The sequence below is a fragment of the Drosophila suzukii genome, chromosome 3, assembly GCF_043229965.1.
Source record: "Drosophila suzukii chromosome 3, CBGP_Dsuzu_IsoJpt1.0, whole genome shotgun sequence".
Lineage (NCBI taxonomy): Eukaryota > Metazoa > Arthropoda > Insecta > Diptera > Drosophilidae > Drosophila > Drosophila suzukii.
Window position 1 is genome coordinate 53,280,155 of NC_092082.1, and position 26,589 is coordinate 53,306,743.

Below are 26,589 nucleotides of genomic sequence, written 5' to 3' on the forward strand. Positions count from 1 at the left end.
GCGGCCGGCCATCTGCTGCTGCTTCTATTTGTGGGGAGTTATTCAACTCCTCACATTCCCCCCTTACTTCGGGAAACATTTAAGACTGGTTCCTACTCTCCGGCGTTTCCTTGCTTATCCTAGCCTTTGAGTCCTTGTGATTCCCGCGGCGCTCCCTCGTTGCTCCCTCGATGCTCCCTCGACGCTCTTAACTCCCTTGAGTTTCTACAGCGGGGGTCATCCGCCTCGTAGCAACTTTAAATCTCCCGCGCCGATATTTCCTGTGTTCCCACTGGGACATCGATACTCCTAGGCTATCGATCCCCAGCTCGCTGCTCATTGCTGCGTCTCACTCCTTTCCGTGTTTCCTCCGCCTGGTCACACCATTCGTGCGTGATCGATATTTATTCGCATATCGATACCGACGGTGCGGCGTTGCCACCTGCTCGTTTGCGATATTTCCACCTTGGCCGATATTTCCATTGTCGTGTGCCCATCGATCGCACTATCGTCCAGTGCCAATCGATCGCCTATCGAGGCGCCCCCTTCCCTGGCTCGTGGTGATTTTGCAACTTTCATACTATGAAATTCATAGGTAAGTTCCTTTTGCATTTCCTTCACTCCTTTTCATCTCATCCTTTCGTCCTCTCTCGCCCTTCACTCGTCCTCTGTTGGCAGCATCTGACTCCACATTGGCAGCTTTTGAGCGCGGTTGCGGAGAGGACTTCGCATTCGCTTCGCAACCAGGACAGCCGGGAAGTATTTATGATGTCTTTCTGCTTCCTGCATTAAGCCCCCCGTAAATTTCAGGTTGCTGGTGCGGCCCATGCAAGCCCCGTTCCTTTTCTTGTTTTTAGTCAACTGTTGGTGTGGTGCGTGTTTCTGTTTTTTTTTTTTTTTTGTGTGACCAGCTGGCTACGGTGTAGATCGTCCTCCCCTTTTCCTCGGGTAACAACTAGACGAGCTCGTCCGGCGCATTCCGTATAGAATCTCCGGATGCTGCGGTGTATGTCTGGACTGCGCGTCTTGTGTTGCTTGTCTCCTTCCGCGCATACTCTCTTCTACGTTACCCGTATCCTTGTGCCGTTTTGTAAGTGTCCCTTCCGCCTGGCGTTATCGCGGATGACTCTGGCAACTGCCCGACGCTGAATCCTGTTGCCTTGCGGTCGGGATCACCATCCATCCCTATCCACGTCCTTGTGCCCTACCCTTATGGTTGACCTTTCTGCGTGGCGTGTGGATGACTCTCGCTTCGGCCTGACGCCTAATCCTGTGGCCTCGCAGTCTGGATCAACGTGTGATCCTTATCCATGTCCTTGTTCTATCCTGATTGTCCTTTCCGTGTGGCGTATGGATGACTCTCGCTTCGGCCTGACGCCTAATCCTGCCGCCTCGTACCCGTTGTTAGACATCTGATGTTTCTGCTGTCTGCTCGTTTACATGTTGCTTGAGCTCGCCAACGTGAACTGTCTTTTCTTTCTTCGACGGTGTGTGGCGAATTTTGCAGATCACTGGAGAGACGAAATCTACAACCTGGTAAGGGCCATCGTACCTCGGGGCTAGTTTTGCAGCGTATCCTTCGGCCGCTTTGGACAGGTGATGTTCCTTGGCCCACACTATGTCGCCCACCGCTGGTGACCATTGCCTCCTTCTCAGATTGTAGTGTCTGGCTTGGTCCTGGGACGCCTTTTCCATATTTCGCCGCACGATCTCGAATACCTCTTTTAGTTTGTTGGCATTTTCCTCAGGGGTCTCCGTAGCTCGTCCAGTGCCTAAGGTTTCCTTATCATATAGGCTGCTGGGTAGACGTGGTTCCCTTCCCTGGGTAAGAAACGCCGGTGTATGGCCGGTGGATTCCGATGTGCTCGTGTTCACTGCTAGCATAATCTCCGGCCACTTCTCGTCCCAGTTTCTCTGGTTCTGCCCTGCGAACTGCGCAATCATGGTCTTGACCGTTCTGTTTGGTCGTTCGGTTGGATTCTCTTGTGGTGTGTATGGGGTGGTGAATTGTTGACTGATACCCATGTCAGCCAGGAAATTTTTAAATATGCGGCTTGCAAACTGTACTCCATTGTCCGTTATGATCACCTTCGGGACCCCGTACCTTGCGATTATGCGCTCCCTAAACGCCTTCTTGAGCGACTCTGCCGTCGCACTGCGTAGGGGCACCAGTTCCGTCCATTTCGAAAACCTGTCTATCATGACCAGCAGCATTTGGTTCCCGTGCTTAGATCTTGGTAGGGGTCCAACGAAGTCTGCACATACCGTGGCCCATGGTTCCTCCGGCACTTGGGTCAACATCTTCCCAGCCGCCTGCATCTGATTGGGCTTAAACCGCATGCAAATCTCGCATTTTCGTACGTGGGCTCGGGCGCCTCTATGCATGCCTGGCCAGTAGTATCGGGCTGCCAACCGTGCAATTGTCCTTCGGCTTCCTACGTGTCCCGAAGACGATGCGTCGTGGTTTTCCTTCAACACTGTTTCTCGTAGCGACTTCGGGACGCACATCTTCCATGACGCGACGTCTTCACTGCCTGCTCGGTGAGGTATGTTTCTGTACAGTGTCTCACCATCCATAACATAGTCCGGGTACTTCTGCGGTTGGGTCCTTACCTTTTCGCCCATGTCCTTGATCCAGCTGCACCCTCCTGAATCTGTAGTTGCCGATGCCTCCTTTAAACCTCCGGTAGTGGTTGTCTTGATAATGCGTCGGCCTCCACGTTTAGCTGACCCTTTCTGTACGCTATCTCAAAGTCGTACTGTTGTAGCTCCAGGGCCCATCTGGCGATCCTTCCTGAAGGGCTTTCGATGCTGTTGAGCCACTTCAGGGCCATGTGGTCGGTTACTACCTTAAAGTGGTAACCTTCCAGATATGGCCTGAGCTTCCGGATCGCCCAGACGATCGCCAAGCACTCCTTCTCCGTTGTCGAGTAGTTCTTTTCCGCGCCGTTCAGTGTTCGGCTCGAGTAGGAGATTACTCTTTCGCCCTTTTCGGTGTCCTGGGTCAGTATAGCTCCGATGCCGTAGTCGCTGGCGTCTGTTTGCAGGATGAAAGTTCTACTGAAGTCCGGGCATGCTAGCACTGGATCTGCCACGAGTCTTGCCTTAACCTCCTCAAACGCCATCTGGTGCTCTGGTGTCCACTCCCACTTACTGCCTTTGCGCAGCAGGTCGTTCAGGGGTTTGACGATTCTGGAGAAATCTGGTACAAACCGGCGGTACCACGACGCTACTCCTAGGTATTGTCGGAGCTCTTTGACAGTCGATGGCGGTTCTAGTTCGGCGATGGCGGCTACTTTTTCTGGATCTGTTCCTATTCCCTCATTAGTCACTCGGTGACCCAGGTACAGCAGCTCCTTTTTGAAGAATTGGCATTTTTCTGGATTCAGCCTCAGATTTGCCTCCTTTAGACGCCGGAACACTTCCTTCAGGTTTCTTTTGTGTTCTTCCAGCGTGCGACCGATCACTATTATGTCATCCTGGTAAGCGAATGCGTGAGGTGACATCTCGGGGCCAATTACTTGGTCCAAGACTCGCTGAAACGTTGCCGACGCCGAGTGAAGTCCGAACGGCATTACCCTCCACTGAAACAGACCTTTGCCTGGTACCGTAAATGCTGTATATTGCCTGCTACTTTCTTCTAGTGGGATCTGCCAGTATCCATCCTTCAGGTCCAAACTGCTGATGTACCGCGCTTCTCTTAGTTGATCTAGGATGTAGTTTATGCGGGGCATTGGGTAGGCATCCTTCACTGACTTCGCGTTGATCTGCCTGAAGTCGACACACAGTCTCCACTTGCCTGTCTTCTTTTTCACCATCACGATGGGGGAGCTGTATGGGCTCTTTGAATGCTCTATGAACCCCATTTGGAGAAGCTCGTCCACCTTTGCGTTGATTTCCCCTTGAATTTTTGGGTTCTTTGGGTAGTATCTCTGCTTGATTGGCTTGTCGTCCTTCATTTTGATCTGGTGTTCTGCCATATTCGATGTTCCCGACATTGTGCTGAAGTCTGCCAGCTCTGTTTCAAGGAACGCTGTAGTATCGTCCAACTCGTTTACTTGTTGAACGACTGCTACTGATAGCTTCTCCTCGAGCCATCCAATGTGTCGGTTCCTGGCTGGTATTATTATTTCGTGTCCAGCACACCTTATCTCGGTTCCGACTTGTTTCAGGAAGTTCCATCCCAACACTAATGGATCCACTACCCCGGGTAAAATCAACAGGCTCATGGTCACTTGTTTGTTGCCGAATTTGACCTCCACCTCGAGCTGCGCATTAATTCCGCCGCACCTTCCATCTGCCAACCTAACTTGCCGTCTCGTCCTTGTAATCTTTCCTAGAGCAGCGATATTGTCCGCCAATTCTTCGCTAACGAAGCTTGCCGTTGCTCCGGTGTCGATTGTGGCTTTGTAGCTTTTCCCACCAATCATCACAGCTGCGGACAACTGCTGCTCCTCCTCGATTAGCTCGCTCGTTAGTTTGGAGAGGTGGCATTGTGCGATCCCCGCTCGCCTCTCTGCGGCTGAGATCGCTGGCCATTTCCCGATCGTTGGCAGCAATCGACGCTCCTAACACCCACCTTGCCGCATATCCAGCAAAACAGCAGCCGCTGGTTACGACATCCTCTAGCCCAGTGTCCGTTCCCACCGCATTTCCGACAGGCCTCCTGCGGACAGGCCTCCTGATGGCCTCACCATCGTCTGCATGTCGATCATGTAGTCCTTGAACGACTCGCTGAAGCCTTGCTTCCTTTGCCGGACCTGGTCCGCCAGCCTGGTGAAGAAGTCTCTTGGCAGGAAATATGTGTGGAAGCTTTCAATGAATTCTGCCCATGTTCTCCATTGCTTATTGTTGGCGATGAACCATTTCAAGGCCCTTCCTTTTAGCAACTCCGGCATCGCTCGAGGGATCATATCAAGCTCCAAACCGTACCTGCTCCAGGAACTCGAAAGGTTTTTCCGCCCCGTCGAACCTGAACGACCATTCGCGGACCTGCTTAGCGACCTTTGCATAGTCCGACTGGCTTGGTCTCGGGATCAGCGCTGCTGCTTTCTTTTCTTGGCTTGATTCTCTCCTGTGGGCCTCTTTCTGTATGTTGTCAACGCTCAGGCTTGCCACCAGGTTGTCCCCTTCAGCGTTCGTTAACGTAATGCTTGGGCCGGCTCTGTCGTAGTATGTCGCCTCTAGCTCGGCCCAGATGTCGACGAGTTGTGGATCGTTCTCTGTTTCGGAGTAGTATTCCGATAGTGCCTTCCTCATGTCGTCTAGCCTGCCCTCCAGGGCGACGTTGAGCCTCTGTGCGACATGGGCGAAGTCTTCCTTCGTGCTGTTCTCACTGTTGGGACAATCACGTTGGGCGCCAGATGTAACGAACTGATTTTGTATGTCTGCTCGCTACGAGATTCGTGCGGCTAGCTCAGAAGATTGTGCGTTCGTCCCGCCAAATTTATATAACGTGATTGCCCGTAGATCAGTGAGAAAACAAAGTGTTCAAATGGTAACAGTGGGATTTATTCTCGTGGTATTAGTACAGCGGGTGTGTGGCTGGGCTGGCTTCGGTATCTCTTGGCTCTGGTTCCGCCGGCTGCTGGCGCTCCTCTTTCTGGCTCCTCGACGCGTTGACTCGTCCTCCTCTGGATCCTGGGTCTCGGGACGCTCGTAGTGGCCGCCTCTGCTTGCTTGCCGACGCGTTGCCTCGGGGTCGCTTGTTGCGCCTTAGACCCGCAGAGAGTTCGGCCTTGTGGGCTTAGGGAAGCGTCACCGTTCTCAGACTAGGGTGAACAAGCCTTGCTCTCCAGGCTGACGCCTTTCGAGGCAATACCTGTCCCTTGCTCTGTCCCGGACGGTCCCGCTAGGTTCTTGCTCAGTTCGCGCTGACAGTCAAGGCTGCCGCCTGGAGGCTGTCTAGCGGTTCACTTCGCTTTACGCCTAGCGCAGACGAACGTTCCACCCGGCTTCACCCTAATGCGTGACGTCCGCGACGCTCCTGCGCTCCCCAATGAGCTCCGCGCGGCGATGGTAACGTGGCTGCCGGAAATGTCTGCTGGCGTCGCTGTCGATGTCCTCTGCGCTGTCTTCTGACCAGTATCTCGTTGTTCTGGCGCTCGGGAAGCTGGGCGGTCGCTGCTCGGGAACTTCGCCGGTAATCGCAGGGCTCTCCAGGCTGCCGCCTCTCGAAACCGCAAATCGATCTACCGCTCGTCCGTCACGCCAGGTCCTGCTTGGTCGGGCAAGGTACGCTGGGTCGCAGACAACCTTCCTCCCCAAGCTGACGGCTCTTCGTCGTAGGACTCTTTTGCTTATCTCTGACAGACCCGCCGGGCGACTCGCCAGGGTGTGGTCGTGACAAAGTTAGAAAACAAACGCCTTGACTTAGCCACGTGGTGCCTTTCAGAACTCAGCCACCTGTGTCTCAATTCGGAGCTTCCTGATGTCCTAATCCCGAACGTCTCGACGTGGCGATCTTGCTCCTTGTATGCTTCCCACGGCGCTGCTTCCGACGACTCGCTTGGTTGTAGCTCCCTCGTAGATTATTTGCTTGACTGACTGTTTATTTGGTACTTTAATTGATCTTGACTGTTTGACTCCTCGTGATCGGCTGATCCAGCTGCCAGCGCTCTGCGGCCTTATATAGGGCCTCCTAACACCGTTATTTCCCTTTGCGCACGGCCCGCTGGATCTCTCCACTCTGGGTCCAAAGTCCGTACCTCCTGGATGACCCACTTCTCCTTCACGTACCGCTTCCAATAGATGTTCCGCCCACTGCTGCAGTCCCGCTGATTCCCGGGCCGCTTGTGGCACGCCTGTGTGCCGCTCCACTGCCGAGATGTGGCACTTCCTTTCCCGGTCCAAAATTCACGGGAGAGTCCAAAGTCCGGTGGAGTTCCGTTATCCCCTTTTGCATACGGAACTCTTGCTCTGCCCGCGAAGTCTCCATTCTCTCTCGATATCCATCCTTGGTCTCCAATCTCTCTCGCTCTCATTCATTGGTCTCCAAACTCTCTCGCTCTCCTTCGTTGGTCTCCAAACTCTCTCGATCTCCTTCATTGGTCTCCAAACTCTCTCGCTCTCCTTCGTTGGTCTCCAAACTCTCTCGATCTCCTCGCCGCGCCGTTACTACGCGAATTCGCCGCGTATCTGGTAAGCAGCCGGCCATCTGCTGCTGCTTCTATTTGTGGGGAGTTATTCAACTCCTCACAGTAGTTTTTGTCTGGCCGAAGAGATCATGGAACCGTGGCCAGTCTAGATACTCGCCGTTGAACTCCGGAATACTAATTGGCGGAAGTGACAAGTTTAGGCTCATTGGCGCGTCGTTTTCTGGAAGCAGGTTCATTTCGTATTTCTCGTATAATTTGTGGAATTGAGCTAGCTCTGTTTCTGCCAGGGCTGCGGCCCCAGGTGTACTGTCCAATTCGTCGTGGGCTTGCCTCAGTAACGCCCAATGAAGATCCAGGTGCCTTTGTAGGGCTGGGGTGACGGTTGGGGCGTTCGACGTTAATGTTAATGATGACTCCAATTCGTTGCATCTTCTCTGCAACTGTCGGATCACCGTGTCAATTGCGGAATCTCCTTTGACTTGATATATTGTTGTGATCTTGTTGTGGGCCGAAGTTCGTCTCGGGGCCTTCGGAAGCCCGCTTCCAGTCGGCATGTTGTCCAGAAAGATATTCTGATATTTTTCGACCAGCTCCTTAAGTGCTACTACTCCAAAAAAAAAACTACTCCAGTGGATAATGCCGCTTGCTGGACTTCCTCATCTAGGTCGCAAAACTGCTGCCAGAGATCGTTTAACTGATTACCGGAATAATAGCCATCGCGGTGGCGTCGGTCGGCTAAATCCTTGCCATAATTCTTAATGAGCTGTTGGATTTTCCCTTGCAGCTCGTTTTGGGTGTCTAGTAATCGATTTTGTAAATTAATTCTTGTGTGACTTGTTTGAATGAAGTACACATATTGTGTGTCTTGGAAACAAAGAATCCTGTGAAGCCGGATGAAGCTGTGTGTCCTGTGAAGCTGGATGAAGCTGAGTATCCTGTGAAGCTGGATGAAGCTGAGTATCCTGTAAAGCTGGATGAAGCTGACGTTCCTGTGACGCTGGAAGAAGAAGCGTATCCTGTGAAGCTGGATGAAGCTGTGAGTCCTGTGAAGCTGGATTAAGCTGAGTATCCTGTGAAGTTGGATGAAGCTGAGTATCCTGTGAAGCTGGATGAAGCTGACGTTCCTGTGACGCTGGAAGAAGCGTGTCCTGTGAAGCTGGATGAAGCTGACGTTCCTGTGACGCTAGAAGAAGAAGCGTATCCTGTGCAGCTGGATAAAGCTGAGTATCCGTGAAGCTGGATGAAGCTGAGTATCCTGTGAAGCTAGATGAAGCTGACGTTCCTGTGACGCTGGAAGATGAGGCGTATCCTGTGAAGCTGGATGAAGCTGACGATCCTGTGACGCTGGATGACGAAGCGTATCCTGTGAAGCTGGATGAGCTATGGCTTCCAGGGCGGTTGGATGTAGTGAACTTGACGGGTTTTCTCACCAGTCAGAGGTTTACCTTTTGGTGGGAAGGGGGTTGCTGGAGTGTGATCCTTTGTTGGTAATGGCTCACGTCGGGGTCACCAATGTTTGTGCCTAACCGAAGTAGACACTTCTGGGTCACACCGCGGGACAACGGGTAATGAGCACTTGTCGCTGGCACTGGGACGCTTTGATGGCAGGACGATCGCGTCGCGGCAATGGTAACGATTGTTACTGCGATACCGGACCACAGGCGAGGCTGGAGCTGCGCTGAGGGTGACCTAACGTGGTTAGCTGCTAGTTCAGATAGTGTATTACGAGCCCTATTCCCAGATGTAGGAAGTACAACCGCGGAGGTATGAGGTGTGTTGATAACTGATTTATTATTCATTTGAAACATGCTTATATACTACTTGGAACACGGAAGTTTAGTGTAATGATTAGTGAAATAAGCTATGTTCTAAAGAAGGTCAGGGAATTATGATTATGGTAGCAGTTTGTGTAGTTGGATCGCCTGACACTGCAACATGTGCTGACTGCATTGGCGGGTGTGCCGTTGAGTCGGTGAGACGGTGAGTTGGTGAGACATATAATATGCTGATCAGCAATTCTCCTATGCAGTAGGTGCTACTAAGCGCCTGGTACTGACACTGAAACATGTGCTGACTGCATTGGCGGGTCAGTGTGCCGTTGAGTCGGTGAGACGGTGAGTTAGTGCGACATATAATATGCTGATCCGCAATTTTCATCTGCAGTGAGTGCTACTGGGCGCCAAGTACTGTTGCCAACTTGTCTTGTGCTTGATTTGTTGAGTGTGGTCATGCTGAGTATCTTTAGGTACGAACAATGGCATTTTACAATATTGTTTGGCTGAGTAACTGATAATCGAGGTACTCGGCTTTAGCGTTCTTCCTTGTCGTTGTTGTTGTAATGGTTCTCGTATTTATAGAATACTCATATGCTAAACCTGTTCATAATCATTGGTGTTATACGTTCCGATGTTTCTCTGTGACTGAAAGTTTTGTGTGGTGAGGTTGTTTTCATCATAATTGTTAAAGTCTCGTTCAAACAAATAACTTTTCTCTAACAGGTTTCGCTGATTGACATTGCTTGCAGCGTTATAATGATTGCAATAGATTCGTAAGGTTTTTTTTTGAAAACGCTATGATAACTGCATCAGATATTGACAGCACTTCTCGAGTATTGTAATGGGAAATATCTACAAGCCACAGTGGGCGCATCAATTATTCCACCAATATCCTGTTCTTTTTAAATTAAATCTCGACGAAAGTTTTCAACTGCATCATCTACCGTGGGGAAAGAATGAGGCATTCGCTCGTATACCACATCTCGTTTAAATCTATTGGGATGTTGATTTTGGAGTTGTTGTTGTTGGATCACTTCCACAAATGCGGTAATAGGTTCAAAAATTAAATTTACTTTGATAGTCAATGTTTCATGTACAACGAGATCAAATCTAGAGTACTTAATTTCCGTTTGGTGGGAAATTTTGACATCATATTCACTTTTTGATTGCGCTATTCCGAACCCATGTACAAATAATAGTAAAGCCACAATTATTTTCATTTTTTATACCCGTTACTCGTAGAGTAAAAGGGTATACTAGATTCTTCGAAAAGTATGTAACAAGTAGAAGGAAGCGTTTCCGACCCCATGTCTGTTGCTGTCATCGGCCTCTCGCTCTCTCACGCTCTCTCAAGTGATTGTTATCTTCAGTTCAGTATTCGGGAGCAGCGGCTGTTAAACGTTATTTTAAATTTTCAGTGTTAGGGAACGTAAGAATTTGGTGCAAGTTGTTATTCATAACGTCAGTTTCCTTGCTAAAAATATATGAAAATGATTTCCTCGTAACTGCAATCGCATACTTTTTAGCTTGCCCAGTGCTAATAGCAAGGAATCTTACGTTATGCATAACGTTATGCGTAACAACACTGAAAATTTAAAATAACGTTTAACGGCCGATGCTCCCGAATACTGAACTTGGGTATATACGTTTAAAAATCTGTAAAAAGTCGTTTTACCAACGGATTGTCGTGATCAATGGCGCATATTCTCCGTTAAGGTTCAGCCTTCAAGAAAACAACATAAAACTAATTTCGGTTTTTAGGCGAGTATATTTAAAGAAGCCATTTATGCCAGTGTTTTGGCATTTTGGCAAGGAAGGGAACTCAATAATGTCTATAAGAAAGTAAAAGGGCATTTTATTACCTGTAAAATGAGTCTTTGATGGCGGAGTTTGGTTTATCAGAACTCGAGTTAGAAAATTAAAAAAAGCGAAAAACGTTTTTTACACTTAAAAAAAAATTGGTACCATAGAAATCAGGGAGATGTACCTTGCCGGAAAACTAAGGTTTCCTTGAAGGCGTATTTCATCCATTTTTTTTGTAAACTGGTGTTATTATTGTCTCAAAATATTGGGTGGATTTTATATTTAAAGTTTTCTTCTCACAATTGCTTTTATACAAGCAACGAACTGAAATAGCTGACGATTTGTATAGTAGATTAAAGTGTCTATAGAATGGTGCTGTTGCATTCAGTATTCCTCCAACATTTCTCTCTTTTTCTATTAGGTTTGTTTGAAACTATTCGATTGCCTCATCTGGCGTAAATTTAATATCAGCCTCGTCGTCGTTATAATCATCGTCCTCATCGTTAGCTGTTCTTGTCGTCGATGTTGCTGCTGTCGTTTGTGATATACGAGTAGTTTTCAATAAAATCAACTTGTCGGTTGTTGTTGTTGTTGTTGATGGTTGTCTCATAAACTCGAATAAGAGGCTTACTTTTAACAACTAATTGTTCGATAATGTGAAATTAGATTCCACACTTTTTGTATTTGTTTTGAAATTATGTGTTATATTCAAAACAGAAGCAAGATCAGGATCAGGAATAGGATTACAGTTCCCTGAATTAAAACCAAATAGCAAAATAATTGCAGCGGTTATTATTCGCAACATTTTTATTTAATTTTTTTCTTCCTTTGATTGTAGTTTCTAGCTTGCAGCTCGACTTGCTACTAATGATTTGCACTATCGCAGAGAAAGAAATAGAAAAAAAAATTCATATATATATATCGTATATATATATGTATATACATAAATATAAATATATATATTTATAATATTTTTCTAAACTTTTTTGATAGCGGTGTATATTGGAATAATTTATCATGAATTATGAGGCAGTATGCAGATGTTTTTGTATCAAAAAAGTGTAGTAACTGCGGAGGAGACCACACAGCAAACTACAGATGCTGTCCACTATACAAGGAGTTAAAAATCGGATCAACCAAAGAATGTCAACAGCACGATCCCACCACACACCATTAATACCCTCCAAATCCACACCTGAAGTTTTCTTTTCGTCAGCAGCCCGATCTTCACTCGGCAGTTCCACTAAAAATAAATAAGTAAGTTTTGCAAGCGTTATAAAATCGGGTCATGCGAGCCCTGCCTACAATGTCCAATCACCACCAACAGTCTCTTACCAATCTGCAGAGCACACAGAAAATAAAATGGAAACCATGATACTCAGATTGAATTCATTTCTTTTATGCGAACGACCATGCAAAGTATGTTGACAAATCAAAATATTTTGATTCAGATGATCCAAAACACCTTATCAAAATCATCAATGGCTCCCCTGCGCAGTGCACTGTGGAATGACAACGGCGTTTCACGGCACAAACTCGAGCTGGCACAATTTATGAATGACAATGAAATGGACGTAATGTTACTTGCAGAAACCCACCTTACCAACATATACAATTTCCAAATCCGAGGGTATATGTTTTACAATACCAATCATCCTGATGGAAAGGCCCATGGAGGCACTGAAATACTGATTAAAAACCGCAACAAGCACCACTTCCACAACACGTTTGCTACTAGCTACATGTAAGCCACTTCTATCAATATACAGTTGGGTTGTCACAATCTAGTTTTAGCAGCGATATACTGTCCTCCTCGAATCACGATATCCGAAGCCCAGATTATCGACTACTTTAACTCACTAGGCAAATATTTTGTAGCAGCAGGAGACTATAACGCCAAGCATTCGCACTGGGGATCTCGCCTCGTGACGCCGATAGGTAGACAACTGTATTACGCAATTATAAAACCTAGCAATAAACTTGAATGAGTTTCCCCTGGTTCACCTACACACTGGCCTAGGGACCCCAGAAAACTGCCGGAATTGATTGATGTAATGACAACCCCGTCATGTTAACCTCTAACAGCACAAACTGGCTCAAATTAAAAAAATACGTAAGTTCTCACATTGTACTTACACCACAGCTAACCGGCGAAGTCGACATCAACAGAACCGTAAGCATGCTAGAGTCAGTTTTGGCTTCAGCGGCTCGAATCGCAACACCACGAAGGCAAGAGATAACATTTAACACTAAGCACACAACTGCAGAAATAGAGCGGCTAGTTCTGGCAAAGCGTCGTTCCCGGCGCGAATAGCAATTACTTCGATCGCCATCTGCAAATCAACTGTTAAATGAAGCTTCACGCCGACTCACCAGGGCACTACGATAAGAAGAAGACAGATCCCAACAAGGCTATATAGAACAACTATCCCCCTCCAGCTCAAAATTCCCACTATGGAAAGCCCACTCAACACTGAGCCCTCAAACAGTAACGGTTACAACAACAAGGACCCCTGCAGGCTGCTGGGCCGAAGCGACAAAGACAGAGCCGACACATTCGCTGCCCACCCTAAAATTGTGTTCCAGCCAAATCCAGCAACAAACGTGCATAACATAAGATCGCAAACTGAAGACGACTTTCCTGGTCATAAAAAGTCATAAAAATTATAAAAGAGCAGCTACAACCGAGAAAATCTCCAGGCTGCGATCTAACAACTCCAAAAATGCTTACAGTTGCTACCATATGCCAGCTGTTCAACGCCATGACAAGACTGGGCTGCTTCCCAAAGAGGAAAAAGTCAATCATCATAATGATACCAAAACCAGGAAAAGACCAGACGCTCACCTCCTCATACAGACCGATAAGTTTACTTTCGTGTCTATCAAAACTCTTTGAAAAATGCCTTCTAACCCGTATCAAACCATACCTTAGTAGACATAATAGAGTCCCAGCACATCAATTCGGCTTTCGGAAAAAAAAAACATGGAACTATCGAACAGGTGAACCGCATAACATCAGAAATTCGAAGTGCATTTGAAAATGTGGAATACTGCACTGCAGAATTTTTGGACGTCTCTCTCTGAGTATGGCTTGACGGCCTAATGCATAAAATAAAAATTATGCTTGAAGTCATATCTTTACAACAGGATATTTGTTGCGAGATGCAATATTTCCATGTCAGGTGAACATAACATCGAAGCTAGAGTTCCTCAAGGCAGCGATCTCGGTCCAACTTTATACCTATTCTACACTTCTGATAGTCATACGAGCAGACAACTGACTATGTCTACGTTTGCCGACGATACCGCGATCCTCAGCCGATCTAACAAGCATTAGCGCAACTTGCGACCCATCTAGATATAGTAGAGAAATGGCTCTCAGACTGGCGCAAACAAGTATCCTTTACCTTAAATAGACGAAATTGCCCAAACCTTACACTAAACAACACAGTGCTACCGCAGTCAGATTGTGACGAACTGATTTTGTTGTCTGCTCGCTACGAGATTCGTGTGGCTAGTTCAAAAGATTGTGTGTTCGTCCAACCAAATTTATATGACGTGACTGCCTCGTAGATCAGTGAGAAAACTCAGGGTTTGAATGGTAACAGTGGTATTTGTTCTCGTGGTATTAGTACAGCGGGTGTGTGGTTGGGCGGGCTTCGGTATCTCCTTGCTCTGGTTCCGCCGGCTGCCAGTGCTCCTCGTCCTGGCTTGTCGACGCGTTGATTCGCCGTCCGTTGGCTCCTGTGTCTCGAGACGCTCCAAGTGGCCGCCTCTGCTCGCTTGCCGACGCGCTGCCTTGGGGTCGCTTGTCGCACCTTGTACTCGCAGAGAGTTCGGCCTTGTGGGCTTAGGGAAGCGTCACCGTTCTCAGACTAGGGTGAACAAGCCTTGCTCTCCAGGCCAGCGCTTTTCGAGGCAATACCTTGCTCTGTCCCGGACGGTCCCGCTAGGTTCTTGCTCAGATCGCGATGACAGTCAAGGCTGGCGCCAGGAGGCTGCCTAGCAGTTCACTTTGCTTTACGCCTAGCGCAGACGAGCGTTCCACCCGATTTCACCCAAATGCCTGACGTCCGCGAAGCTTCTGCGCTCCCCAATGAGCTCCGCGCGGCGATGGTAACGTGGCTGCCGATGATGACTGCTGGCGTCGCTGCCGATGTCCTCTGCGCTGTCTCCTGGCTTGCCACTGGGCTTCTCCAACGCCCAGGACAACGCCTATTGACTGCTTCAACGGGTCGTTCGCTCGCCCTTCCTGAATAGTAGCTTGGCGTTCTGGCACTCGGGGACTTGGGCGGTTTCTGTTCGGGAACTTCGCCGGTAACCGCAGGGCTTTCTAGGCCAACGCCTCTTAAAACCGCAAATCGATCCACGGCTCGTCCTTCACGACAGGTCCTGCTTGGTAGGGCAAGGTACGCTGGGTCTTAGACAACTTTCCTCCCCGAGCTAACGGTTCTTTGTCGTAGGCCTCTTTCGCTTCACTCTGACAGACCCGCCGGGCGATTCGCCCTACAGTTTTGATGCTAGAATAAAAGTTTTAACTGAAATGTAATGTTCTCATCAATACCTATCGATTGACCCAAAAAAAGTTTGCCACGCCCACCCTAACGCCCATAAACCGCCCACAAACTTCAAAAAATCTTAAATATGAACGTGGATATCTCGGAAACTATCAAAGATAGTGAATTGGGATTTCAGATTTAGATTCCGCAGCGCAAGTTTGTTACGCGAATATGCCACGCCCACAAACCGCGAAAGCCTGTGACGCCCACAATTTTTATGCTAGATAAAAAATTTTAGCTGATAACTCCGTCCGTCTTCGGTGACCAAGACGCAACGCCTGCCACCCTTCCGCCGTGCCGTCGCGGCCGCGGGCGCGTAACTCCGGTCGTCGAATTCTGCCGCTGCAGCGGGGGTCTTTGGGTGGCCGGTGGCTCGGGCCACACCCAGGGTCCTTTCTCCAGCGATTCCGCCTCCCCCGTCGGTACCGTCGTCGCCGGTGTTGGCGGGCCCGTGCTCGGTGTCGGCGGGACCCACGCAGCCTGTCGCCCTCTCTTCCGGGGGTCCCGAGGACTCACCTTGAGGACCCCCTCTTCCCATATCCTGGGCTCTTCCCTCGTCGCCTCCGTTATGGGTCCCTCTGGCGACGTCCACACCACCGTCTGCTGCCGCCACCGCACGCTCTCGGCCACGAATGTCCGCGTGATGTGGCTTACGTGGGCTGCCGGCACCTCCGTCCGCACTACCGTCTGCTTCTCCGCCTGTGCCTGGGGGGCTGCGTTCACGTGCGGTTGTGGTTGCGACTGCGCGGTCGATTGCTCGGGTTGCGGTTCTGCGATCGGTTGCTCTGGCTCGACGTATCGTGGCGTGCGTGGCCGCGCCGGCCTCCACTGCGGCGTGGCCACCGGGGCTCCCCCGTCGCTATCCCGGTCCTTGTTTGCGAACCACTCCCCCTCGTAGCGGGGAGTGGGTGGCACCTCCGGTACTACCGCGGAGGGGACGGCGTGCATGGCTCGTCCTCACTCTCGCTCTTCCGTCCCGGACTGGGCTCCTCGGCCGCGTATCTGGGGGTGAGTAAGACCTCCCACGAGTCCTCCAACGGTTCCTTCCACAACCGACGCTCTTGCTCCTCCGCCTCCTGCAGACGGGCATGCCATTGCGCTGCCGCCGCTTCGTTGTCCTAGCGCAGCCTTACCTGCCACCGCGCCTCCTCCTCCTTCGTCCGCCGCTGCTCCTCGTCCGACGGCTCCCGGTCCCAAAACCTCTTCCGACTCTTCTCAGTGGCCCGGCAGACCGCCTCTGCGTGGCCCCTCGGGAGTTCCGCTCCTTCGATGTCCATCGTCCCGCGCGGTATTCGGTCGCCGGCCGCTGTTCTCCGGAGCCGGCACTCCCTCTCTCCGACGACGGGTTCGCCGACCACCTCCACGTCGCTATCCGAGCTCACCGAGGGTTCCGGCGCGGAGTCCTCGGTGCGGGCCCGCTCCAGGGCTCGCCGCGGAGCTCGGGTAGGCCGGGTCATTGACCATCCTTGCCCCGGGCTGGGTCCCTGTAGAGCCACCATCCTCCTGCGCGCTTCCGACCTTGTGATTCGTGTACTCATCTTGACTCCTTGACTTGTACTGCTCGACCGTCGCAAGGCTCCCCTTACATGAAACTTCGGTTGCGCGCCTGCCTCCTTGCCAGACATAACGGTGTCCTTCCCTGAGGCGCTCGCTCTCTTACGGTACAGCTCTCTTTGCTGTGCCATCTTCCCCCTTCCTTCGTAAAGCACAAACGTTGTACTCCGTCAGATCATAGTGGCACTCTTGATGCTGCTGTTCGTTGTTCCTTGGGGTGTCCTTCGGGTATCCTTGGGGTATCTTTTGGGTGTCCTTCGGGTATCCTTGGGGTATCGTTGGGCTATCCCTCGGGTATCCTTCGGGAGTCGTTTGGGTATCCCTGGGGTATCGTTGGGGGTATCCTTCATGTTTGAATGATGTGCTTTTGCTACTGTTGTTGTGCCGTCCTTGTCAGTGTCCTTCCCACCTGGCGTAACCACGGATTATGTTCGTACCCAAAGGTACTCAACATGACCACACCCAACAAATTAAGCAGTAGCCAAGTTGGGAACAGTACCAGGCACTCAGTAGCACCCACTGCATATGAGAATTGCTGATCAGCACATTATATGTCTCACTAACTCACCGTCTCACCGACTGAACGGCTCACTGACCCGCCAATGCAGTCAGCACATGTTGCAGTGTCAGTACCAGGCGTTCAGTAGCACCCACTGCATATGAGAATTGCTGATCAGCATATTATATGTCTCACTAACTCACCGTCTCACCGACTCACTGTCTCTCAGACTCAACGGCACACTGACGCACCAATGCAGTCAGCACATGTTGCAGTTTAGCTGAGCCAACTGCACCATAATCATAATTCCCTGACCTACTTTAGAATATAGCTTATTTCACTAATCATTACACTAAGCTTCCGTGTTCCAAGTAGTATATAAGCAGGTATCAAATGAAGAATAAATCAGTTATCAACACACCTCTTAACTCCGCGGTTCTACTTCCTACAACTGGGAATAGGGCTCGTAATACACTATCTCAACTAGCAGCTAACCACGTTAGCTCACCCTCAGCGCAGCTCCAGCATCGCCTGTGGTCCGGCATCACAGTAACAATCGTTACCATTGCCGCGACGCGGTCGTCCTGCCATCAAAGCGTCCCCGTGCCAGCGACAAGTGCTCATTACCCCCTTGTCCCGCGGTGTGACCCGGAAGTGTCTACTTCGGTAAGGCACAAACGGATTACTCTGAGTGGATCCCTTATCGTTACTCGTATCCTTGTGCCGTCTTGTAAGTGTCCTTTCCGCCTTGCGTAATCACGGATGACTCTAGCAAAGTCCCGACGCTGAATCCTGTTGCCTTGCGGTCGGGATCCCTAAACGTTACCCATATCCTTGTGCCGTCCTAGTAAGTGTCCTTTCCGCCTGGCGTAATCGCGGATGACTCTGGCAAATGCCCGACGCTGAGTCCTGTTGCCTTGCGGTCGGGATCCCTAAACGTTACCCGTATCCTTGTGCCGTCCTCGTAAGTGCCCTTTCCGCCCGGCGTAATCGCGGATGACTCTGCCAAATGCCCGACGCTGAATCCTGTTGTCTTGTGGTTGGATCCCTAAACGTTACCCGTATCCTTCTGCAGTCCTCGTAAGTGTCCTTTCCGCCTTGCGTAATCGCGGATGACTCTGGCAAATGCCCGACGCTGAATCCTGTTTCCTTGCGGTCGGGATCCCCATCCATCCTTGTCCATGTCCTTGTACTATCCTGATTGTCCTTTCCGTGTGGCGTATGGATGACTCTCGCTTCGGCCTGACGCCTAATCCTGTCGCCTTGTACCTGTTGTTAGTCATCTTGCGTTTCTGCTGTCTGCTCGTTTTGTTGTTGCTTGAGCTCACCAACGTGAACGGTCCTGTCTTTCTTCGACTGTGTGTGGCGTATTTTGCAGATCACTGGAGAGACGAAATCTACAACCTGGTAAGGGCTATCGTACCTCGGGGCTAGTTTTGCAGCGAATCCTTCAGCCGCTTTGGACAGGTGATGTTCCTTGGCCCACACTATGTCGCCCACCGCTGGTGACCATTGCCTCCCTCTCAGATTATAGTGTCTGACTTGGTCCTTTTCGATATTTCGCCGTACGATCTCGAATACTTCCCTCAGTTTGTTGGCATTTTCCTCAGGGTTCTCCGTAGCTCGTCCCGTGCCTAGGGTTTCCTTATCATATAGGCTGCTGGGTAGACGTGGCTCCCTGCCCTGGGTAAGAAACACCGGTGTATGACCGGTGGATTCCGATGTGCTCGTGCTCACTGCTAGCATAATCTCCGGCCACTTCTCGTCCCAGTTTCTCTGGTCCTGCCCTGCGAATTGCGCAATCATAGTCTTGACTGTTCTGTTTGCTCGTTCGGTCGGATTCTCTTGCGGTGTGTATGGTGCGGTAAACTGCTGTCCGATACCCTTCTCAGCCAGAAAACTTTTGAAGATACGGCTTGCAAACTGCACTCCGTTGTCCATTATGACCACCTTCGGGACCTTGCGATTATGCGCTCCCGAAACGCCGGCTTGAGCCACTGAGCTGTCGCACTGCGCAGGGGCACCAGTTCCGTCCGTTTCGAAAACCTGTCTACCATGACCAGCAGCACTTGGTTCCCGTGCTTAGATCTTGGTAGGAGTCCAACGAAGTCTGCACATACCGTGGCCCATGGCTCCTCCGGCACTTGGGTCAACTTCTTTTCTGCCGTCTGCATCTGATTGGGCTTAAACCGCATGAAAGTCTCGCATTTTCTTACGTGGGCTCGGGCGTCTCTATGCATGCCTGGCCGGTAGTATCGGGCTGCCAACCGTGCAATTGTCCTCCGGCTTCCTACGTGTCCCGCAGACGGTGCGTCGTGGTTTTCCCTCAACACTGTTTCCCGTAGCGACTTTGGGACGTACATCTTCCATGACGCGACGTCTTAACTGCCTGCTCGGTGTGGTATGTTTCTATACAGTGTCTCACCATCCATAACATAGTCCGGGTGCTTCTGCGGTTGGGTCCTTACCTTTTCGCCCATGTCCTTAATCAAGCTGCACCCTCCTGAAGCTATTGTTGCCGATGCCTCTTTTAATCCTCGTAGCGTCTCTGGTAGTGGTTGTCTTGATTATACGTCGACCACCACGTTTAGCTGACTCTTTCTGTACGCTATCTCAAAGTCGTACTGTTGTAGCTCCAGGGCCCATCTGGCGATCCTTCCTGAAGGGCTTTCGATGCTGTTGAGCCACTTCAGGGCCATGTGGTCGGTTACTACCTTAAAGTGGCACTCCTTTTCCGTTGTTGAATAGTTTTTTTCCGCGCCGTTCAGTGTTCGGCTCGAATAGGAGATTACACCCTTTTCGGTGTCCTGCGTCAGTATTGCTCCGATGCCGTAGTCGCTGGCGTCTGTTTGCAGGATGAAAGTTTTACTGAAGCCCGGGCATGCTAGTCCGGGATCTGCCACGAGTCTTGCTTTTACTTCTGGTGTTCACTCCCACTTCAGGGGTTTGACGATTCTGGAAAAATTTCGTACAAAACGGCGGTACCACGACGCTACTCCTACATATTGCCGGAGCTCTTTGACGGTCGATGGCGGATCCAGTTCAGCGATGGCGGCCACTTTTTCTGGATCTGTTCATATTCCCTCGCTGGTCACTCGATGTCCGAGGTACAGCAGTTCCTTTTTAAAGAATTGACATTTTTCTGGATTCAGCCTCAGTTTTGCTTCCCTTAGACGCCGGATCACTTCTCTAAGATTTCTCTTGTGTTCCCCTAGCGTGCGACCGATCACTATTATGTCATCCTGTTATGCGAATGCGTGAGGTGACATCGCGGGGCCAATTACTTGGTACAACACTCATTAAAACGTTGCCGACGCCGAGTGAAGTCCGAACGGCATTACCCTCCACTGAAATAGACCTTTGCCTGGTAGCTTCAGGTCCAAACTGCTTCCCTTAGTTGATCTAGGATGTAGTTTATGGGGGGCATTGGGTAGGCATCCTTAAATGACTTCGCGTTGATCTGTCTGAAGTCGACACACAGTCTCCACTTGACTGTCTTCTTTTTCACCATCACGATGGGGGAGCTGTATGGGCTTTTTGAATGCTCTATGAACCCCATTTGGAGAAGCTCGTCCACCTTTGCGTGTATTTCCCCTTGGATTTTTGGGTTCTTGGGGTAGTATCTCTGCTTGTTTGGCTTGTCGTCCTTCATTTTGATCTGGTGCTCAGTCATATTCGATGTTCACGTCATTGTGCTAAAGTCTGCCAGCTCTGCTTCCAGGAACGCTGTGGTATCGTCCAACTCCTTACCTGTTGAACGACTGCTACCTATATCTTCTCCTCGAGCCATCCATTGTGTCGGTTCCTGGCTGCTATTATTATCTCGTGTCCAGCACACCTTATCTCGGTTCCGAATTGTTTCAGGAAGTTCCATCCCAACACCAACGGATCCACTACTCCGGGTAAAATCAACAGGCTCATGGTCACTTGTTTTTTTACCGAATTTGACCTACACCTCGAGCTACACATTAATTCCGCCGCACCTTCCATCAGTCGGTGAAAGTGTTGTGAAAGCAGAGAGTGCGGACGCGTTTTAAAATCGCTCCGTTTATTCCTTAAAGTTTTCAGCATAAAGCCAGAAGTGCAGCCGGCCATCCGGCGTGCAGCACTTGGGACACGCACCTAGACATCAGCTGGTGGACGGGAGGCCGTGGACGACATCCAGCAGCTTGGGAATCTATCCCCAACAGGTTTGGCGGCCAGGCAGGGGCCGGTCGTAGGTGAGGGAAGGGAGGCATCTCTGCCTCTTATTACTTTCCACTCGTTGTTTGTTTAGCAGTTGCCAAATTTTTTCACTCGCGCTTTCTATTTTCGCAAACACTGAATCAAGGGTGGAAAGCGCTTGCGCGACCAGCTGATCGTAGTGTGCGAAAGGGGCTGCGGGTGCTATAGCAGCAAGCTTCGGACAGGGTGCAGGCCAAGCACATAAGTGCGTGCCGTAGCACTTAGGGAATTTTGGGCGGCTCTTTTAAAAAATAAGAAAATAAAAACCATAAACCTTATTACTAAGACTTATCCCTTTTATTAAATAATTTATAAAAATATTAAAGTCCGATCGAAAAACAGCAGGATACTGCGGGTAAAGATCCAAGCTTCCTGCAGTACCATCGAACTCCGCAGGCGGGGAAATGGCGGGCAGGGGATCGGGGGCACAACACCACAGGCACGCCGGCAAACAAAGGCCTGGCGGCTGCCGACGGCTTCCACACGCCTTTGTCCAGTCTACCTGACTGGGCCAACACGGGAGCTGACCCGTTTAAAAAAATCAGTGTAATGGCGAGATCGCCAGAAAAAAGGGTGGAGTGCAGTGGCAGGCAGCCTGGCACCCCCCCAGCAGGAGAAAAAAGCAGCCCAAAAGCTGCCGATGAGGAGAAGGGGGAAATACTGAAGCAGCTGACTGGCCTGGGAGCAAAGGCCAGGGAGCTGAAGAAGCTAATGGAAGGAAGGCGTTCCATTACTAACCCCATGAGGGATATAGTCGACGAAATCGAATACCTGCAGAGGGAAGTCCTGTCGGCTGTGCAATGCATAGTCGAAGAACAGGAAAAAGCTAAGGAGATAGCTTAAAAAACCTGCGCAGAAGTGCTCGCGAGCGGCACAAGTAAGCGACCCAGGGGTCAAGAAACTGGGATGACGTTAGCGGTACCAGCGAAAAAGGCGATGCATTAGGCACCGGCAAGTGATGCCAGTCAAGGTGTAAACAAGGGGAAACATGCTGGGACAGTTAGCACCAGCAAGCCCCAAAAACCTGGGAAGAAGGCAGAGGAGTGGACACAGGTGAAGCAGAAGGTTAGGAAGCCCAAGGTGCGACCGCCACGGAACGACGTGATAGTCATGGCAGCCTCGGCTAGAGGGTCCTATGCCGACATCCTCAAAAAGGTTAAGGCTGAACCGCAGCTTAAGGTGCTAGGACAAGTAGTACAGGCCGTTAGGCGAACAGCAAAAGGGGAACTCCTAGTGATTCTAAACAAGGTCTCTGACCCTAAAACCGTAGAGCTTCAGACCACAATGAAGGCTGTCCTGGGCAACAATGTCGAAGAAGAAATCGATGAGACCACCGACAAAGCGGACATCTTATGTGCGGTTCAATCACAGTTCGATGTGGAACTGCCAGAATCCGCGGTGGTAAACCTAAAAGTGGCATACGGAGGCACCCAAACCGCCACACTAAGAGTTATGCCAGACATAGGGAGGCGACTCTTGGAGAAGGGCAAAATTAGGCTGGGATGGACCTGGTGTAGAGTCCGCCCAAAGCTAACACCTAAAAGGTGTTTTAAATGTATGGAGTTTAACCATATACCAGGGAATTGCAGGGTCCAGGAGGACTGCTTAAAATGCTGCTACAACTGTGGCGCAAAGGAGCACCAAGCCAGAGGCTGCAAAGCAAAGGCCTGCTGCATGCTATGCAAACGCAAAAAGGAGAAAGATTGCGATCACCCAACAATGAGTGGGAAATGTCCGTACTTCAGGAGGGCTATGCAAGGGCTTAGGGGTAAATGAAGTTCCTTCAGATTAACCTAACCCATTGCGAGGTTGCCCAATCGTTGCTGGAGCAAAATGTCATCGAGAAAAACGTAGACATGGCACTCATAAGCGAGCAATACAGGAATAAAAATTCCGGCGAATGGGTAACAAATAATAGCAAAAAATCGGCAATATGGAGCTGCGGTAATCCAAGGAGACAGATTAGCAAGAAAAAATGCGGAAATTGCTTCGCTAGGGCCCAAGTGAATGGTATAGCTTTCTATAGCTGTTACCTGCCGCCAAGCCTTAGCCTTCCCCAGGCAACATCTGCGCTCGAAGAGATTGCATAAGACGCCCGGGAAAATCGACCCGCCGTAATTGCCTGGGACTTTAATGCCTGGACTACGGAGTGGGGATCCCCCCAAACCAACGCGATGGGAAAGGCTCTATTTGAGAGCTTCGCCTCACTTGACTTAGTGCTGCTAAACTCTGGAACAAAACCGACTTTTTCAAGAGCCGGCACCAGTTCTATCATTGACCTCACATTTGTAAACGCTGGATTGGCCTCGGGCTTCAGCTGGGAGGTTAGTGACACCTACACGGGTAGTGACTATGCAGAAATAATCTGCACGATAAATTCTAGAAGTGGCCCACCACGAGTTCCTAAGACCGTGCCAGGGTACAAAATAGAAACGCTAGACGTGGAGATGGTACCGATGGTGTTTGAGGACCTCTCATCAAGCGGCTCAGCTGAAGAAAGGGCAAACCACATCGCAGAATACACCAAGGTAGCCTGTGATGCATCTATGCAGAGAAGAGGGAAAATCCCATCAAGAAGAAGACCTACATACTGGTGGAACCAATCCATTACGGAAGCCAGGAAAGACTGCCACAGGGCAAGACGCGCATACCAACGCTCAAGAGGAAGGCCCGAATTTGAGGCACTTCAAATATATTTCAGGGAAAAAAGACGAGCCCTGGAAAAAACTATAAAAGAGAGCAAACGCAGGTGCTTTAACAATATATGGAAGAAATAGACTCCAACCCATGGGGCTTCGCATATAAACTCGTCACAAAACGGCTGCGGGTATTTAGTCGGCCATCACCGACATGCCCAGTCAGCCTAAAAAGGATAGTGGAAACACTGTTGCCAGAGCAAGAGGGTATGGCGCGAACCTCAATGATCGTGAACAGGGCGAGCATAAAGCTCACAAGTGCCGAAGAAGTCCTCCAGGTATTGAAGACAATACTGGGCGATAAGGCACCGGGACCAGATGGAATCCCGAATAAAGTTCTCAAGATTGCCATAAAAGCAAATACTAAAGAGTACGTTGACATGTATAACGCATGCCTAACGGAAGGTGTGTTCCCTAGCCGCTGGAAAACACAGCGGCTGGTACTCATACCAAAGTGGGAAAAACCCGCGGAGGAACCTTCTTCGTATAGGCCACTCTGCATGCTAGACACGGTGGGTAAAATTCTCGAAAGAATAATCCACTCCCGGCTAGAAGGTGCCTTTGTCGAAACCAACGGCCTCTCAGAGATGCAGTATGGTTTTCGGAAGGGGCTATTCACCATCGACGCCGTCGGTAAACTGTGTGAAATGGCAGATAAAGCCATTGAGGGGAAAAGGTGGTTGTATGGCACTAAGCAGTACTGCATAGCGGCAACGTTGGATGTAAAAAACGCTTTGAACTCCGCCATCTGGCACCACACACTAAATGCACTGAGCAACCTAAATGTACCAGTGTATATACAGAGAGTAATAGCGAGCTACTTTGAAGGCCGCCTGCTCCTGTACGAAACTGATTCCGGGCAATCGATCCACAGGGTCACCGGGGGAGTTCCCCAAGGATCAGGGTCAAGGATGGAATGTCATGTACGATGGGATACTTAGGATCACGATGCCCGAAGGGGCACGACTTATTGGTTTCGCGGATGACGTGGCCATAGTGGTTACGGCAAAGAAACTAGCAGATGCGGAAAGAATCTGCAACGAAGCGGGGAAACAAGCAAGCGCAGGCTCGACTCCAAGGGACTCGCCTTGGCAGCGCACAAAACTGAAGCAGTCCTGATAAGTAGCAGGCAGAAAGTGGAGGCGGCTACTATCAAAATTGGAGAAGCCACAATTACATCGCGTCCAAGCCTAAAATATTTGGGCGTCATGATCGACCACCGGCTTTCTTTCAAAGATCATCTAGCGTACGCTAGTGGCAAGGCAAGTAGGACCGCGGCCGCGATCTCGCGAATTATGGCGAACACTCGGGGACCAAGGCAACCAGGACAAAGATTACTGGTTAGTGCTGTCACATCGACGCTGATGTACGCTGTTCCCATATGGGCTCGAGCCACTAAAAATGGAAGTTATATGCAAGACGGCGACTCCGTGCAGAGATTGTGTGCCCTACGGGTATGCTGTGCGTTCCGCACGGTATCCCATGACGCGGCGTTGGTAATATCGGGAGGCATACCGAATGATTTGCTGGCAGTGGAATCAGCTAACATCCGCGCAGGCAGCACAGGGGTCGCAACTGCAGAATCCCTACGGAAAAGGTGCAGAGAACTCACCATTGCTAAGTGGCAAGAGAGGTGGGTAAATAGTAGCAAAGGACGATGGACGTATAATCTTATCCCAGAACTGCAGAGATGGCTGGGACGGAAGCATGGACATGTGGACTACTACTTAGCGCAACTGTTGACGGGACATGGATGCTTTAAATACTACCTGAATAGGTTTAAGCATGAACGTTATCCGCACTGCCCACTCTGCGAGTCGGATAATGAAGACGCAGAACACGTGTTTTTTGTCTGTCCGAGACTCGAAAATGAACGAAGAGATTGTAACCTGGTGGACATTATGCTTGAATAAGAAGTAAATTGGTCTGCGGTATGCAACATGGCCACAATAGTACTCAAAAAACTGCGCATCGCAGAAAGACTGCGAAATTCCAATAGGATAGAATCCTAGAGAGCCCTAAGGGCATTCCCCCCCCGGCGAAGTAATACCTAACGGCAGTACCACCGGGGAAACGGGGAGGGGGTGGAGTTTTTACTGGGTTAGAGTCCCATACTTCGGCAAGCTAGCTCAGCTCCGAGTTGGCTTTCGATGCTTTAAACCACCACTAACACAAAAAAAAAAGAAAACCTTCCATCAGTCAACCTAACTTGCCGTCTCGTCCTTGTAACCCTTCCTAGAGCAGCAATATTGTCCGCCATTTATTCGCTAACGAAGCTTGCCGTTGCTCCGGTGGCCATTGTGGCTTTGTAGCTGTTCCCACCAATCATCACAGCTGCGGACTACTGCTGCTCCTCCTCGATTAGCTTGCCCGTTGGTTTGGAGAGGTAGCATTGTGCGATCC